The sequence below is a fragment of the Polyodon spathula genome, chromosome 2 (assembly GCF_017654505.1).
Source record: "Polyodon spathula isolate WHYD16114869_AA chromosome 2, ASM1765450v1, whole genome shotgun sequence".
NCBI classification, from domain to species: Eukaryota; Metazoa; Chordata; class Actinopteri; order Acipenseriformes; family Polyodontidae; genus Polyodon; species Polyodon spathula.
In genome coordinates, this window is record NC_054535.1 from 46,756,717 (window position 1) to 46,770,439 (window position 13,723).

Genomic DNA, 13,723 nt, shown 5'->3' on the forward strand with positions numbered 1-13,723 from the left:
TAAGTGATGTTTTAAGGTTGTTTAAAATGCTGTAAGTATTGGAATCAACAAATGAGTGCTGTACTGAAACAGAGCATTACTGCATCATCACATGACAGGAAGAGAGGTGAAAGTATCATTGTATCATACCCCAAAATTGATGGTACCTAGAGCGCAACTGTTACTGCACTTACATCTTTAAAAAAGTTTAAATTATTATGTAGTGTACGGTAATAAAAGTTGAAAAACTAATCACAGACTAGAAGAACTAATGAGGTAATTAAAAGTGCAGTACAAATTATTTATAATTAAACGCTTCATTAAGTTTTACCTTTAAAGATACTCTATTATTAAAGAATGAAATGAATTAGAAACCATTTTGGGAAACATTTAAACTTTTTCTTCAAGAAAAAAAAAGCCAGTGTTTTTATTTATTTATTTATTTTCAATAAATGCCTCCTGGATACAGCAAACTAATTTGCCTGTTTTGTTTATTTCCTAGGTTAATTTCACATTGTGTTTTCATGTAGAAATTAATGTTCAGATGTGTGCCTTATGGGTTTCATTACCTTATGCCGGTGGATCTTTTGATGTCAATTTCCAAATTAGCTTTCATTTTGCATATAATATCTTTTCAGTGCTCGAGTAGAGAATGTTATTGGACTTCAAATACAAGATTCAAAATGCTAAAATAAATACAAACTATGATAAACATTGGCGAGCGCATGCAGCTAGTCATAAAAAAATAATCACAAACTAAAAAAAAAAAAAAAACATTTTTATGTTGTCTAAGAATTTTAATTTAAAATGTTGAAGAACATTGTGGTGTTCTGTAATATGTAAAAGTCTTACTGTTCCCTCATCAAGCTTTGTGTTGGTGCGCCTATGACCAGGAGTCCGAAAGAAGCGGTCATGGTCCAAATACTTTGCTAATATTATCCGCGGCTAAAAATAAAGATTCAAATCTATTTTCTTTATTGGGTGTCTCATTACTCAATTTTTTTTTTATGTGACAGAGTCTCAGCATTTACTGTACAATCACAGTTTTATTAAAGAACAAATAGCTTGAAATCTTTTTATTTGATTTTTTTACATTTACATTATGCTTTTTTATTCTCATTTTAGGTCCATCTAATTAAATGGAAACATAGTTCCCATCTGTTTTACAGATGCTCAAGCAATTATTGAAGAACATAAGCTTGTTTCCTTGGCACAATGCACCAAAGAAACGTACATTTACCTATCAGCCTCAAAGAGCTAATGCTCAGTACATAACTTAAAAAATAATTGAATTAGACAGTTGTCTCAGATGTTTTTAGCCATAGACTAAATTGACCCACTATCCAGGAGATCTGTATGCATCTCCTCCAGGCAAGATGAGGTAAAGTATAGGTTCCACCTGGTGTACAAGTTTTTCAAACAAATCACAAAGATTAGATATGAATAATTATTGTTTGAAGTATTCTCCAAAGGATATCATAGTCATAAATCATATATAAGTACTGTACACAGTATTTATATTTGAATGATACAACTGACACTGTTGTACTAAACTATTGTACTAAACATTTAATATAAACTGTTTTCCTTAAAAATAATACATAAATGCAGTGGTTAAAATATCCATAATCAAACATATTTTGTGTTCACCGATGTTAACTATAACAGCGACTAAGAAGAGATGCCTATCAAACAACAACAACAACATGCTGACCATTCTGCCTGCTGTATGTGTACAATATGTGTGTGCATTAATATTAAAGTTGGTTTTTGCAGACTTGTAGTTGAGTCCTCAAGGATAGCATGTGCTGGGCACAAGTAGAGATTAGAAACAAAGCACAGACTATTTAATCACATAGCGCCTGGTATGAATTAAGAAGCTTGATGCAAAGACAACAGGGCTAACCAGTGACTGGATAATGTTTTGTTAGGTGGGTTTTTATTTTGCACAGTTTCCTAGTAACTAATATTACTTGTGTATTAGAAGATAAATGAGATCAGTTCCTTCCATGTACGCGTTGTAACTGAGCAATTTCAATGTGCTGTTTTTGTGACCGTGACCATCTTCTGGCTGTCTGAAGTGTGTTCACTCCAAAGGCTGTACTGGCAATTGGTACAACTTTTGTCATTCCATCTACAGATAACAAGATCAGAATCAAACTTTTCCCTCCTGAATCAAAGCTTCCTCTTTTGTTTTTCATAGCATCAACAGCTTTCAGTGGACACTGGTCAATCCTGTTGGCTCTGATTGTACCCGTGGCAAGAATCTGTTGACTGTGCAGCACATCAAAAAGATACAGTGAGGAAAAAAATTGTTGAAATATATAGTTTAGGTCCTTTGGCATAGATTTCATCAATGACATCACCACTGATCCCCCAAGGCCAAGCTCAGGGTGGTATTTTGGTGATGCTCCACAGTAAGGATCAAACTGCAGCAAATAGCCAAGATGCCTGTTTAGGCCCCAAATCTTGTATCCCCAGTGGATTGGTTTCCCTCTGAGAAACTGCTTGGCGGAATGTCTGCCATAGTAAGGTAGCATGGCTTCATCGACATCTAAGTTCTGCTCAACGTTTGTTTAACAGGTCAAATACCTGGCACATCTTTCCCAACTTGTCACCTTGAGGCAGGTTGGTGTTATCAGAGCAGTGAATATTAGAAATTTGACGGACATCCCTTGAAGAAAAGCTTGACTTATCACATTGTTTTCATTTTCCCAGAAATTCCTTCACCTTGGCAGAGGGACATAACCAGAAATGAACAGTATGGCAAGAAAAACCACTGAAGTTGGCTTTTCCTTTTTGCCATGCCACAATCATCTCAATGACTTCATTGTCAAAGAAAAGTTCAAACAGTTCCACAGGGGAGAGATCTTCAGTCAAATGTTTGGGTGTATCTCCATTGCATTCAGAAGCTGGTTTAAATTTTGGTTTATCCCTTTTCACCTAAATACGATTTGCCTTTTGAGGCAGGTTGTCATTGTGTCATTTTATTGTTAATCTTTAAACAGTTTGAAGCACTTTTGAGTATGTTGTGGATCAACAGTATGAACTTATTTTTCGTATTAACACAGTATTTCATGCGGTTGTTTTGCAATAAAGAGTCGTTGCTCGTTTATTTTTCATCAATTGTCCATCCTTACAATGTACACGTTTTGAGGGTGAACCATATAATGTTTTAATAAAGATGATAATGTTTTTATTAATTTTAAAAACATGTTTGTTTTTTATTGTACTGCAAGTCTACCTTAAAACACACGCTTGTGTTATATTTACAGTCTTTAGTGGATTTTACTGTATTATTATTACAATACAAACTGCACCCACTGACACAACCTTTAATTACGTTGCTGGAATGTTGTAATTCACTTTTGTCGTTTCTATAAGGTTGTGTACAGTCAGCTTTTTCATGATTGCATCTGAAATATTTGCAGATGTTAAGTGATCTTAGTAATAAACGCCAAATAGTCGTCAGTCTCCAATGCGCCGGGGCTACTGGCAAATATTGTAAATAAACGCCAGGGCGTTTATTTAAAGTTTTATCATAGCTAACAAATTTAAGTTCTCACAACGTTCCAAAAACGTTTGTTTATGATAACGTTCCCAGAAAGTTTTTCAGGAAAGTTTTCCAGACATTATTAGAACATTAGTTGTAGGTTGTGGTAAAGTTAGGAGAAAATGTTCTCTGAACGTTTGCTTAGAACGTTATTTTGATTGGAATTACTTAATATTCAAACATTTTCAAAACATTACATTATCAGATATTACATAAATAATGTATTTACTTATCACATGAAATTAAGAATATGAATTACCGTTTTGCATTTTAAATTTAGACAAATGTGTACTTAATCACCACCATACAAGTAAATATGATTTGTTATTACCAGTGCAACCCTTAAAACCTGTCCTTGATCCTTTCTGTTCTAATTGTTTATTTGGTCCCTGTAAACGATCCGTACTTTGAGTAGCACCATGCCCTAGCCTTTGTTATAATACCTCATCAGCACAGACCGCGGCAGATTAGAAAATGGCGCTGATACACGGTGACTGTACTAACGTCGTTGAGAGTTGTTTGTTCTAATAAAATACTTGAAAGATTCACCTCTTGCTTCCTTCTCAAGTTACCACATATATTTGGCGACGAGGATAAACTTCTGATTGCTTGTTTGTTTGTTTTTTTGTTTTGTTTTTTTCCCGAAAACAAGTTGAAAAGAAAGACGAAACCCGAATCTATAAAATAAAAAAGAGAAAACAACTAAGAATCGAGCAGCATCCATGCTGAAGAAATGGCTACTTACGGTACAATCAGTGAGTTTGTGGAAGAACAGTAGGACTGGGCTGAGTACATTGAAAGGTTAGAACATTTTTATTTGGCAAACGAGAGTACTGATGAAGGTAAAAGACGTGCAATCCTTCTCAGTGTATGCGGGGCGGAAACCTATAAACTAATAAGGAATCTGGCCGCATCAGTCAAGCCGGGAAAAGCCCCCTTTAAAGAATTAGTGGAGCTGGTAAGAAATCACCACAACCCTAAACCTTCACAGATTGTACAAAGGTTTAAGTTTCACAGCTGTTTTTGTAAACGAGGCGAATCTGTCCCAATGTTTATTGCCGAATTACGTCAATATTCGGAACACTGCCAGTTTGGAAATGTTTTGGATGATATGCTGCGTGACAGGCTTGTCTGTGGAATCAGTGATGACCGGATACAGCGGCACTTGCTGTCCGAGTCCAAGTTAACTTTTAAAAAGGCGTTAGAGATGGCTCAGGGAATGGAAACTGCAGCTAAAAACGCTCAAGATTTACAGATAGCAAATACGCAGTCTAGTACAGTGCACCACCTGAACAAGAAGGCTGGCAGCAAGAAGCCCAGTGCAGGTACAGAGTGCTATAGGTGTGGAGGCCCGCACCATGCAGGCAGTTGCACATTTAAAGAGGCAGTATGCCATAACTGTAGCAAGAAGGGACACATTGCTAAGAAGTGCAGAGGCAAGAAGGGCAAAGCAAAGTCGGGACAGTTTAAGTCAAACAAACCCCAGACAGCACACCATCTGGAGAGCACAGTGCAAGAGGAGGAGTGTTCCTATACTATGTTTAACCTGAGTGAACACTGTGTAGAGCCAATGTATGCCAGTATCAAGGTTAACAATAAAGAGCTTAAAATGGAGATTGATACAGGAGCCTCAGCATCTGTCATAAGTGAGCACACTTACCGTGAAACCTGGAGTTCCAGTCAGGCACCAGCACTTACAGAGACGCAAGGATTGCTGCGTACATACACTGGAGAACCGATCAGACTGTTAGGAGCACTGGATGTTGACATGAAATACAAAAATCAACGAGCCAGATTACCACTTCTAGTAGTTAAAGGTGCAGGCCCAAGCCTCCTGGGACACAACTGGCTAAAGAAAATAAAGCTTGACTGGGGGGAAATAAAGCACATTCAGGCAGCCAAGTACCAAGATGTTCTGCAAAGTTATCAAGACGTGTTCAAGGATGAGCTGGGCACACTTCGTGGAGAGACTGTTCAGTTGGTTGTGGACTCTCAAGTTCCACCCTGTTTTTTTAAACCCAGGCCAGTACCATATGCAATGAAGGGCAAGGTTGAAGAAGAGCTGGACAGGTTGCAGCATGCAGTGATCATTGAACCTGTACAGTTTTCATGCTGGGCAGCTCCAATTGTGCCAGTACTCAAAAGTGATGGGACTGTTCGCATTTGTGGAGATTATAAATTGACCATAAACCAGGCATCAAAGCTGGACGCTTATCCTTTGCCACGCATATAGGACTTTTTTACCACACTAGCTGGAGGGAAATCTTTTACAAAGCTTGACATGAGCCATGCCTACCAGCAGTTGTTGTTGGATGAGGTCTGTTCAAGTATAATCGCTTACCGTTTGGAGTGGTGTCCGCACCTGCAATTTTTCAGAAGACAATTGACAACCTCTTACAAGGCATACCCCACGTTGCTGTCTATCTAGATGATATATCGATAACTGGAACCAGTGAAACAGAGCACTTGGACAATCTGGAGCAAGTGTTAAAGAGACTCAACAAGTGCACTTTCCAAGCACCGAGTGTGACTTACTTAGGGCACCAGATCACTGCCCAAGGACAACCCCCCATGGAAGAGAAAGTGAGAGCTATCATTGAAGCTCCACCTCCAAGAAATGTGCCAGAACCGAAGTCATTTCTGGGTATGGTCAGTTACTATGGGAAGTTTTTGCCAGTCTTGTCAACAGTACTAGCACCAGCTGTTGCATAAACACATTCCAAGGCACTGGAGGACAGCCCAAGACAAAGCCTTCAGTGAAGTCAAAGAGCTGCTACAGTCAGTACGCTTTCTTGTCCATTTTGACCCAAAGAAGGAGCTTATTCTATCCTGTGATGCCTCTCCATATGGCGTTGGGAGCCGTACTGTCTCATCTGATGGTAGAGGGATCAGGAAAACCTGTGGGTTTTGCATCACGTACACTTACCGTGGCAGAGAAAGGCTACTCCCAGCTCAATAAGGAAGGGCTAGCAATTGTGTTTGGTGTGAAGAAATTTCACCAGTACTTGTATGGTAGGCCATTTACCATTTGCTCAGACCATAAGCCTGTAATGAGCTTATTTAATGAGACAAAAGCCATCTCACCCATGGCTTCAGAACGAATACAACGCTGGGCACTTAGTTTATCAGCCTACCAGTATACAATTGTGTATAAGGCTGGCAAGGACAATGCTAACGCCGATGCCCTGAGCCGCTTGCCCCTGCCAGACAAACCTGCCTGTACACCGTTACCTGGGGATACCATATTCTTGATGGAACGACTGTCAGGGTCACCGGTGAATGCAAAACAGATCAAGCTGTGGACAGAGCGGGATCCAGTGATGTCCTGAGTGAAGAAATTCCTTAGACATGGTTGGCCAAACAACGTTGAAGATGGAGAATTAAAGCCTTACGTCATACGTAAGGATGAGTTGAGCGTGCAAGATGGGTGCATATTGTGGGGGTCACGTGTAGTGGTACCACCTCCAGGGCGCACACTGATCATGAATGATCTGCATGAAGCTCACCCTGGCATTTCATGCATGAAAAGCTTAGCCCAAAGTTTTGTGTGGTGGCCAAGTATGAATAAAAGCCTAGAGGAAAAGGTCAAATTCTGCGAAGAGTGCCAAAGTAGCTGGAAGACAGCAGCACAGGTCCCGTTACACCTCTGGGAATGGCCAGGATGCGCTTGGTCTAGGCTGCATGTAAACTTTGCTGGACCTTTCATGGGTTACATGTTCCTAGTCATTGCAGACTCTTATTCGAAATGGATAGATGTACATCCAATTGTAATGTTGTTATATTGATATACTACACCAATGAACTGCATTACCGCTCAAACCACCATTGAAAAGTTGCGTCAGGTTTTTGTGACCCATGGTTTTCCTGACGTGGTTGTCACAGACAATGGCACAACATTTACAGGGACAATGTTTCACGAGTTTATGCAGAAAAATGGAATCCGACATGTACAGACCGCACTCTACCATCCATCTTCAAATGGTCTGCCGGAGAGAGCTGTACAGATCATCAAGGACGGATTGAAGAGGATGTCTAGTGGGACTGTTGAAACTAAATTGGCACGTTTACTGTTTAGATACAGGATAACCCCCCAAACAACTACAGAACTTTCACCTGCTGAATTACTGATGGGGAGGAAGCTGAGATCATATTTAGATTTGCTACAGCCAGACATCAGAGCTAGAGTGGAGTCAAAACAAGTGAAGCAGAAAGATTTGCATGGCCAGCATGCCAAGTCCAGAGACTTAAATTCTAGTGACTGTGTCTATGTCCACAATTTCAGCAAGGGTCCGCTCTGGGTCCCTGGAGTGATTCTGAATAATAGTGGACCAGTTTCTTTTATTGTGAAGCTGTCGGATGGACGTGTCATTCGAAGACATCAGGACCACATCCGTATTCGCTTTGGTTGTGACCCTACGATCATTGCAACAGCTACGGAGTCAAGCGCTGTGGACACTACTAAATCGGCAGACCAGGATGAAATATCTGAGGGACCAGATATCTTGGATACAGCACCAGGAATGGAGTTGTCCAGGAGTTCACCACCCACACCGTTGCCTCCTCCGGTGACCCTTTGCCCCAGTTCCTGCAGAGGTTACCATCCCAGTCTCCAAGGACACAAGAGTTGGTGTACAACGTTCAGAGCGCCGTGGCAAACCTCCAATAAGACTGGACTTGTAATTTTGTCCTTAGGACTAGATTTCTAAGAGAGCACAGTTATTCTTTAGTTTAAAAAAAAGAAAGAAAGAAAAACACTGCAGGCCATACAATGGATAAGTTTATTTGTATTTAAATGGCATTAAGCTTAAAGGGGGAGAAGTGTTGTAACTGTTTATTTGGACCCTGTAAGCGATCCGTACTTTGAGTAGCACCACCCCCTAGCCTTTGTTATAATACCTCATCAGCATAGACTGCGGCAGATTAGAAAATGGCGCTGATACACGGTGACTGTACTAACATGGTTGAGAGTTGTTTGTTCTAATAAAATACTTGAAAGATTGACCCCTTGCTTCCTTCTCAAGTTACCACACTTTCCTTTTCTCTCTTGGGGGAGATTTGGGGGTTTGACAGGTTACAAGGAGTCTTTGGAGCATATCTGCAAGTATCTTTTTTATTTTTACTTGACCTCCAAGCAATTACTGGGCACGCAGAAATAGAAAGTGCTGGAGCAGCATCTTATCACGGGAAGCTTACGGCAATACCAAAACAAAAACTGTCAGTGTACTCCAAATGCGTCCTACTGCAACATCAGATGTTACTTTAATAATTTACAATTAGCTGTAACATTCCAAATAATGTCTACAAAAACAAATGACATATATATATATATATATATATATATATATATATATATTATATATATATATATATATATATATATATATATATATTTGTTTTTTAAAGGCTAGGGCTAGTTAATTTAACGTGGAAATGTAATAAACATAACTTAATTCTATAAGGCACTTGAGTTGATGAAATCTTCATTCACTGGCCAGATATATATATGGCCTCAATATATAAAGTACTGTGCAAAAGTTTTAGGCAGGTGTGAAAAAATGCTGTAAAGTAAGAATGCTTTCAACAATAGACATGTTAATAGATTATATTTATCAATTAACTAAATGCAAAGTGAGTTAACAGAAGAAAAATCTAAATCAAGTCCATATTTGGTGTGACCACCCTATGCCTTCAAAACAGCATCAATTTTGCTAGGTACACTTGCACAAAGTCAGGGATTTTGTAGGCATATAGTCAGGTGTATGATTAAATAATTATACCAAACAGGTGCTAATGATCATCAATTCAATATGTAGGTTGAAACACAATCATTAACTGAAACAGAAACAGCTGTGTAGGAGGAATAAAACTGGGTGAGGAACAGCCAAACTCAGCTAACAAGGTGAGGTTGCTGAAGACAGTTTACTGTCAAAAGTCATACACCATGGCAAGACTGAGGACAGCAACAAGACACAAGGTAGTTATTGTGCATCAGCAAGGTCTCTCCCAGGCAGAAATTTCAAGGCAGACAGGGGTTTCCAGAAGAGCTATCCAAGCTCGAAGAAGCACAAAGAAACGAGCAACGTTGAGGACCGTAGACGCAGTGGTCGGCCAAGGAAACTTACTGCAGCAGATGAAAGACACATCATGCTTACTTCCCTTCGCAATCGGAAGATGTCCAGCAGTGCCATCAGCTCAGAATTGGCAGAAAACAGTGGGACCCTGGTACATCCATCTACAGTCCGGAGAAGTCTGGTCAGAAGTGGCCTTCATGGAAGACTTGTGGCCAAAAAGCCATACCTCAGACATGGAAACAAGGCCAAGCGACTCAACTATGCACGAAAACACAGGAACGGGGTGCAGAAAAATGGCAGCAGGTGCTCTGGACTGATGAGTCAAAATTTGAAATATTTGGCTGTAGCAGAAGACAGTTTGTTCACCGAAGGGCTGGAGAGCAGTACACGAATGAGTGTCTGCAGGCAACTGTGAAGCATGGTGGAGGTTCCTTGCAAGTTTGGGGCTGCATTTCTGCAAATGGAGTTGGGGATTTGGTCAGTATTAATGGTCTCCTCAATGCTGAGAAGTACAGACAGATACTTATCCATCATGCAATACCAGCATGGAGGCATCTGATTGGCCCCAAATTTATTTTGCAGCATGACAATGACCCCAAACATACAGCGAAAGTCATTAAGAACTATCTTCAGAGTCCTGGAAGTGATTATTGCCCCCACAGAGCCCTGATCTCAACATCATTGAGTCTGTCTGGGATTACATGAAGAGAGAAAAGCAACTGAGGCTGCCTAAATCCACAGAAGAGCTGTGGTTAGTTCTCCAAGGTGTTTGGGCCAACCTACCTGCCAAGTTCCTTCAAAAACTGTGTGCAAGTGTACCTAGAAGAATTGATGCTGTTTTGAAAGCAAAGGGTGGTCACACCAAATATTGATTTGATGTAGATTTTTCTTCTGTTCACTCACTTTGCATTTTGTTAATTAATAAATATAATCTATTAACATGTCTATATTTGAAAGCATTCTTAATTCACAGCATTTTTTCACATCTGCCTAAAACTTTTGTACAGTACTGTATATATATATATATATATATATATATATATATATATATATATATATATATATATATATATATATCATAGTAACATAGCCTTCGTCCGAGGCTCATTTTCGCCCTTTAAGATAGCCGACCCAGATACAGAACAACACCTTTTCAGCACTCTTGTGCACTTTTATTAAACACAAAAACAAATTAGACTAAACAAAAACTTAACTCTATCAAGGAGCACTAACTAAACTTTTCCCAACTCTTTACTACCACAGGACAGCTAAGCGATTTACTCACTTCAAAACCCAGTTTAACACTTACAAAACATAGTTTTAACTTGTAAACGCAATACACCCAGTACAACACAGCTGTCAGTATTACTCACTCTTATCCCCATCAAACTCCTACTTCATAACCCACCACCATCACATACAAAGACAAGCTTTTATACATGCCCAAGTTAAATTAATTACAAACACTTAAACAATAATGAACTTAAAACGATCCCCAAGTGCACCCAGGTGTTTCCCATTTAGCCCTGAAGGTTTCTGGGACCTGCATGACCCTACGGCCATGACACCACTCCCATGCACTATAAAATGACCACACACACAGTGAATCTCCAACAAACACACAGACAGGGCTCTGAAAAAAGAAAAAGAAAAAATACTTTGAATGATGTTTCCACCACTGAAGAGTGAAGCCAGCAACTCTCATTTAATATATCCCAAAGTGTCTTTCAATTATTCATATTTTATTAAGAACAAGGTAAAAATAAAAACAAAATAAAGCTCACACGTTTTGACATATTGTCTTCATCAGAGCATGTTGAAAAATTGAGTTCATAGAATCTGTTAAATGCAGCTGATATTCATTATCAATGAACCTCGTTATCTAATTGCATAAAGTCACAGTCTAATCAATTGGTTCAGTTTCCACCTTTAGAATGAAACACAGATCTATTAGATATGTTATTAGACATTTCATCATAATGTGTTAACAATTTATACATATCCAACAACTAATTGTTAATTTTATTAACATTAGAAACAATATAATTAGTTGATTCAATTTGCATCATTATGAAAAACAATCCATTACTTGTCCTAAGCGTGTCCAACAACAGTTCAAATAGAATATTCATAAACATTAAAAAAAAAAAATACCATTAGAAAAATACCAATATACTTGGCCAGTTTTAAATTTCAGATTGGAGAACAATGATACAGAAATAAAAAATTCCCTATAAGCCATCCAACAATAAGATGTAATGAAGAAATTTCATATTAGAGGGCACATGATTCCTTCATTGAGACCAATAGGTTCTAAAGTTTGGAAGGCAAATTCCCAATGTGCGTCTCTCCGTAATAATAAATGAACTAGATTGCCACCTCGAGTTGGTAAAGTAACTTTCTCTATCCCTACAAATCGTAATTAGTGTTCAGCTATTGCATGGTCTTGATTTTGATTCCTGGTAGCTGTTTTATGTTCAGAGATCCTTACTTTCAGGGCTCTTTTCGTTTGACCTATGTAGACCAGTCTGCATGAACATAAGAACATAAGAACATAAGAAAGTTTACAAACGAGAGGAGGCCATTCGGCCCATCTTGCTCGTTTGGTTGTTAGTAGCTTATTGATCCCAAAATCTCATCAAGCAGCTTCTTGAAGGATCCCAGGGTGTCAGCTTCAACAACATTACTGGGGAGTTGATTCCAGACCCTCACAATTCTCTGGACGTTAACATATAAATTACTCCTGTAGTATTGCAGTTAATAAAGCCCTTTATTTTTATCTTTTTACCCAGTCTTGGATGATTAAAAGTTATGGTATTTCTTGTGTCTGAACAGTGTGAACCAATTTGTCCTCAATTTTCTTTGCATGTTTGAAGGCAAAATAAGTCGTTCTTCTATTTTTGAATTCAGAGATGTGTCACTCCTTAATATCTGCCAGTGTTTCAAAACTATCCCTTTTATATCATTAGACAAATAATATAGTTGAATTGCTCTTTGTATTTTGATATGTTTACCTTTCTTTTTAAGGAGTATTTAATGATCACATTCTTTGGCTTTGTACATTTATTCTTTAAGAACTCATTCGTCATACCCTCGGGTGATAAATTTAGAGTACATTTCATCTGATTTTGTCTTAAATTGTAATGCCGTACTGCAATTTCTTCTTGCTCTTAAGAATTGACCTCTCAGTATATTTCTTATAAGCGAATGAGGATGTTGACTTTTTGCTAAAAGCAACAAATTCCAATCCATTGGTTTGTTGAACACAATAGTTTGAAGGGTGTTATTCTCCCCTTTCAGAATTTCGAGATCCAAAAAATGTATCCTATCTAGATCAAATTCACATTTAAATTTTAAATGACTATTTGCAGAGTTAAGGTACATTACAAATTGATCAAGTTCATCTTTTGTTCCTGAACATATTGGTAGGACATCGTCAATGTATCTAAGCCAAAGAGAAGCCAGTGGTAGAAAAATATTATCGTTATTGTAGATAAATCTCTCTTCCCAAAATCCCATGTACATTGGCATAATTTGGGGCAAATGCTGCACCCATTGCTGTACCTTTAATTTGTGAAAAATATTTTCCCTCAAACACAAAGTAATTAGAATTTTAACACAATTCAAGTAAATCTGTAATTAATTGAGAAGGTGGAATGGCTTCGACAGGTCTAGATTTTAAATTAAAATTAACCACATCACCCTCCTGTATGTGGAATGTTTGTATACAAACTGGTAACATCAATTGTAAATAAATTGAAGGGGATCACTTTCATATCATTAATGCGGTTAAGAACATCACGTGTCAGATACAAATAAAGGTAGTTTACAAACAAAAGGTTGTAGATAAAAATCTATGCATTGGCATTCAGGAGGATGTATTACCCACTGACACAACAATTAATGACGTTGCTGGAATGTTGTAATTTACTTATGTCATTTCTATAAGGTTGTGTGCAGGCAGCTTTTTCATGATTGCACCTGAAATATTTGCAGATGTTAAGTGATCTTAGTAATAAACGTCAAATAGTCGTCAGTCTCCAATGCGCCGGGGCTACTGGCAAATATTGTAAATAAATGCCGGGGCGTTTATTTAAAGTTTTACCCTAGCTAAGGTCTT

General features: G+C 38.4%; 1 pseudogene; it reads left to right on the plus strand.

Moving 5' to 3' along the window:
• Positions 1-4,643: 4,643 nt before the first annotated feature.
• LOC121326695 lies at positions 4,644-8,238 on the plus strand (annotated as a pseudogene).
• The last annotated feature ends 5,485 nt before the right edge of the window (positions 8,239-13,723 follow it).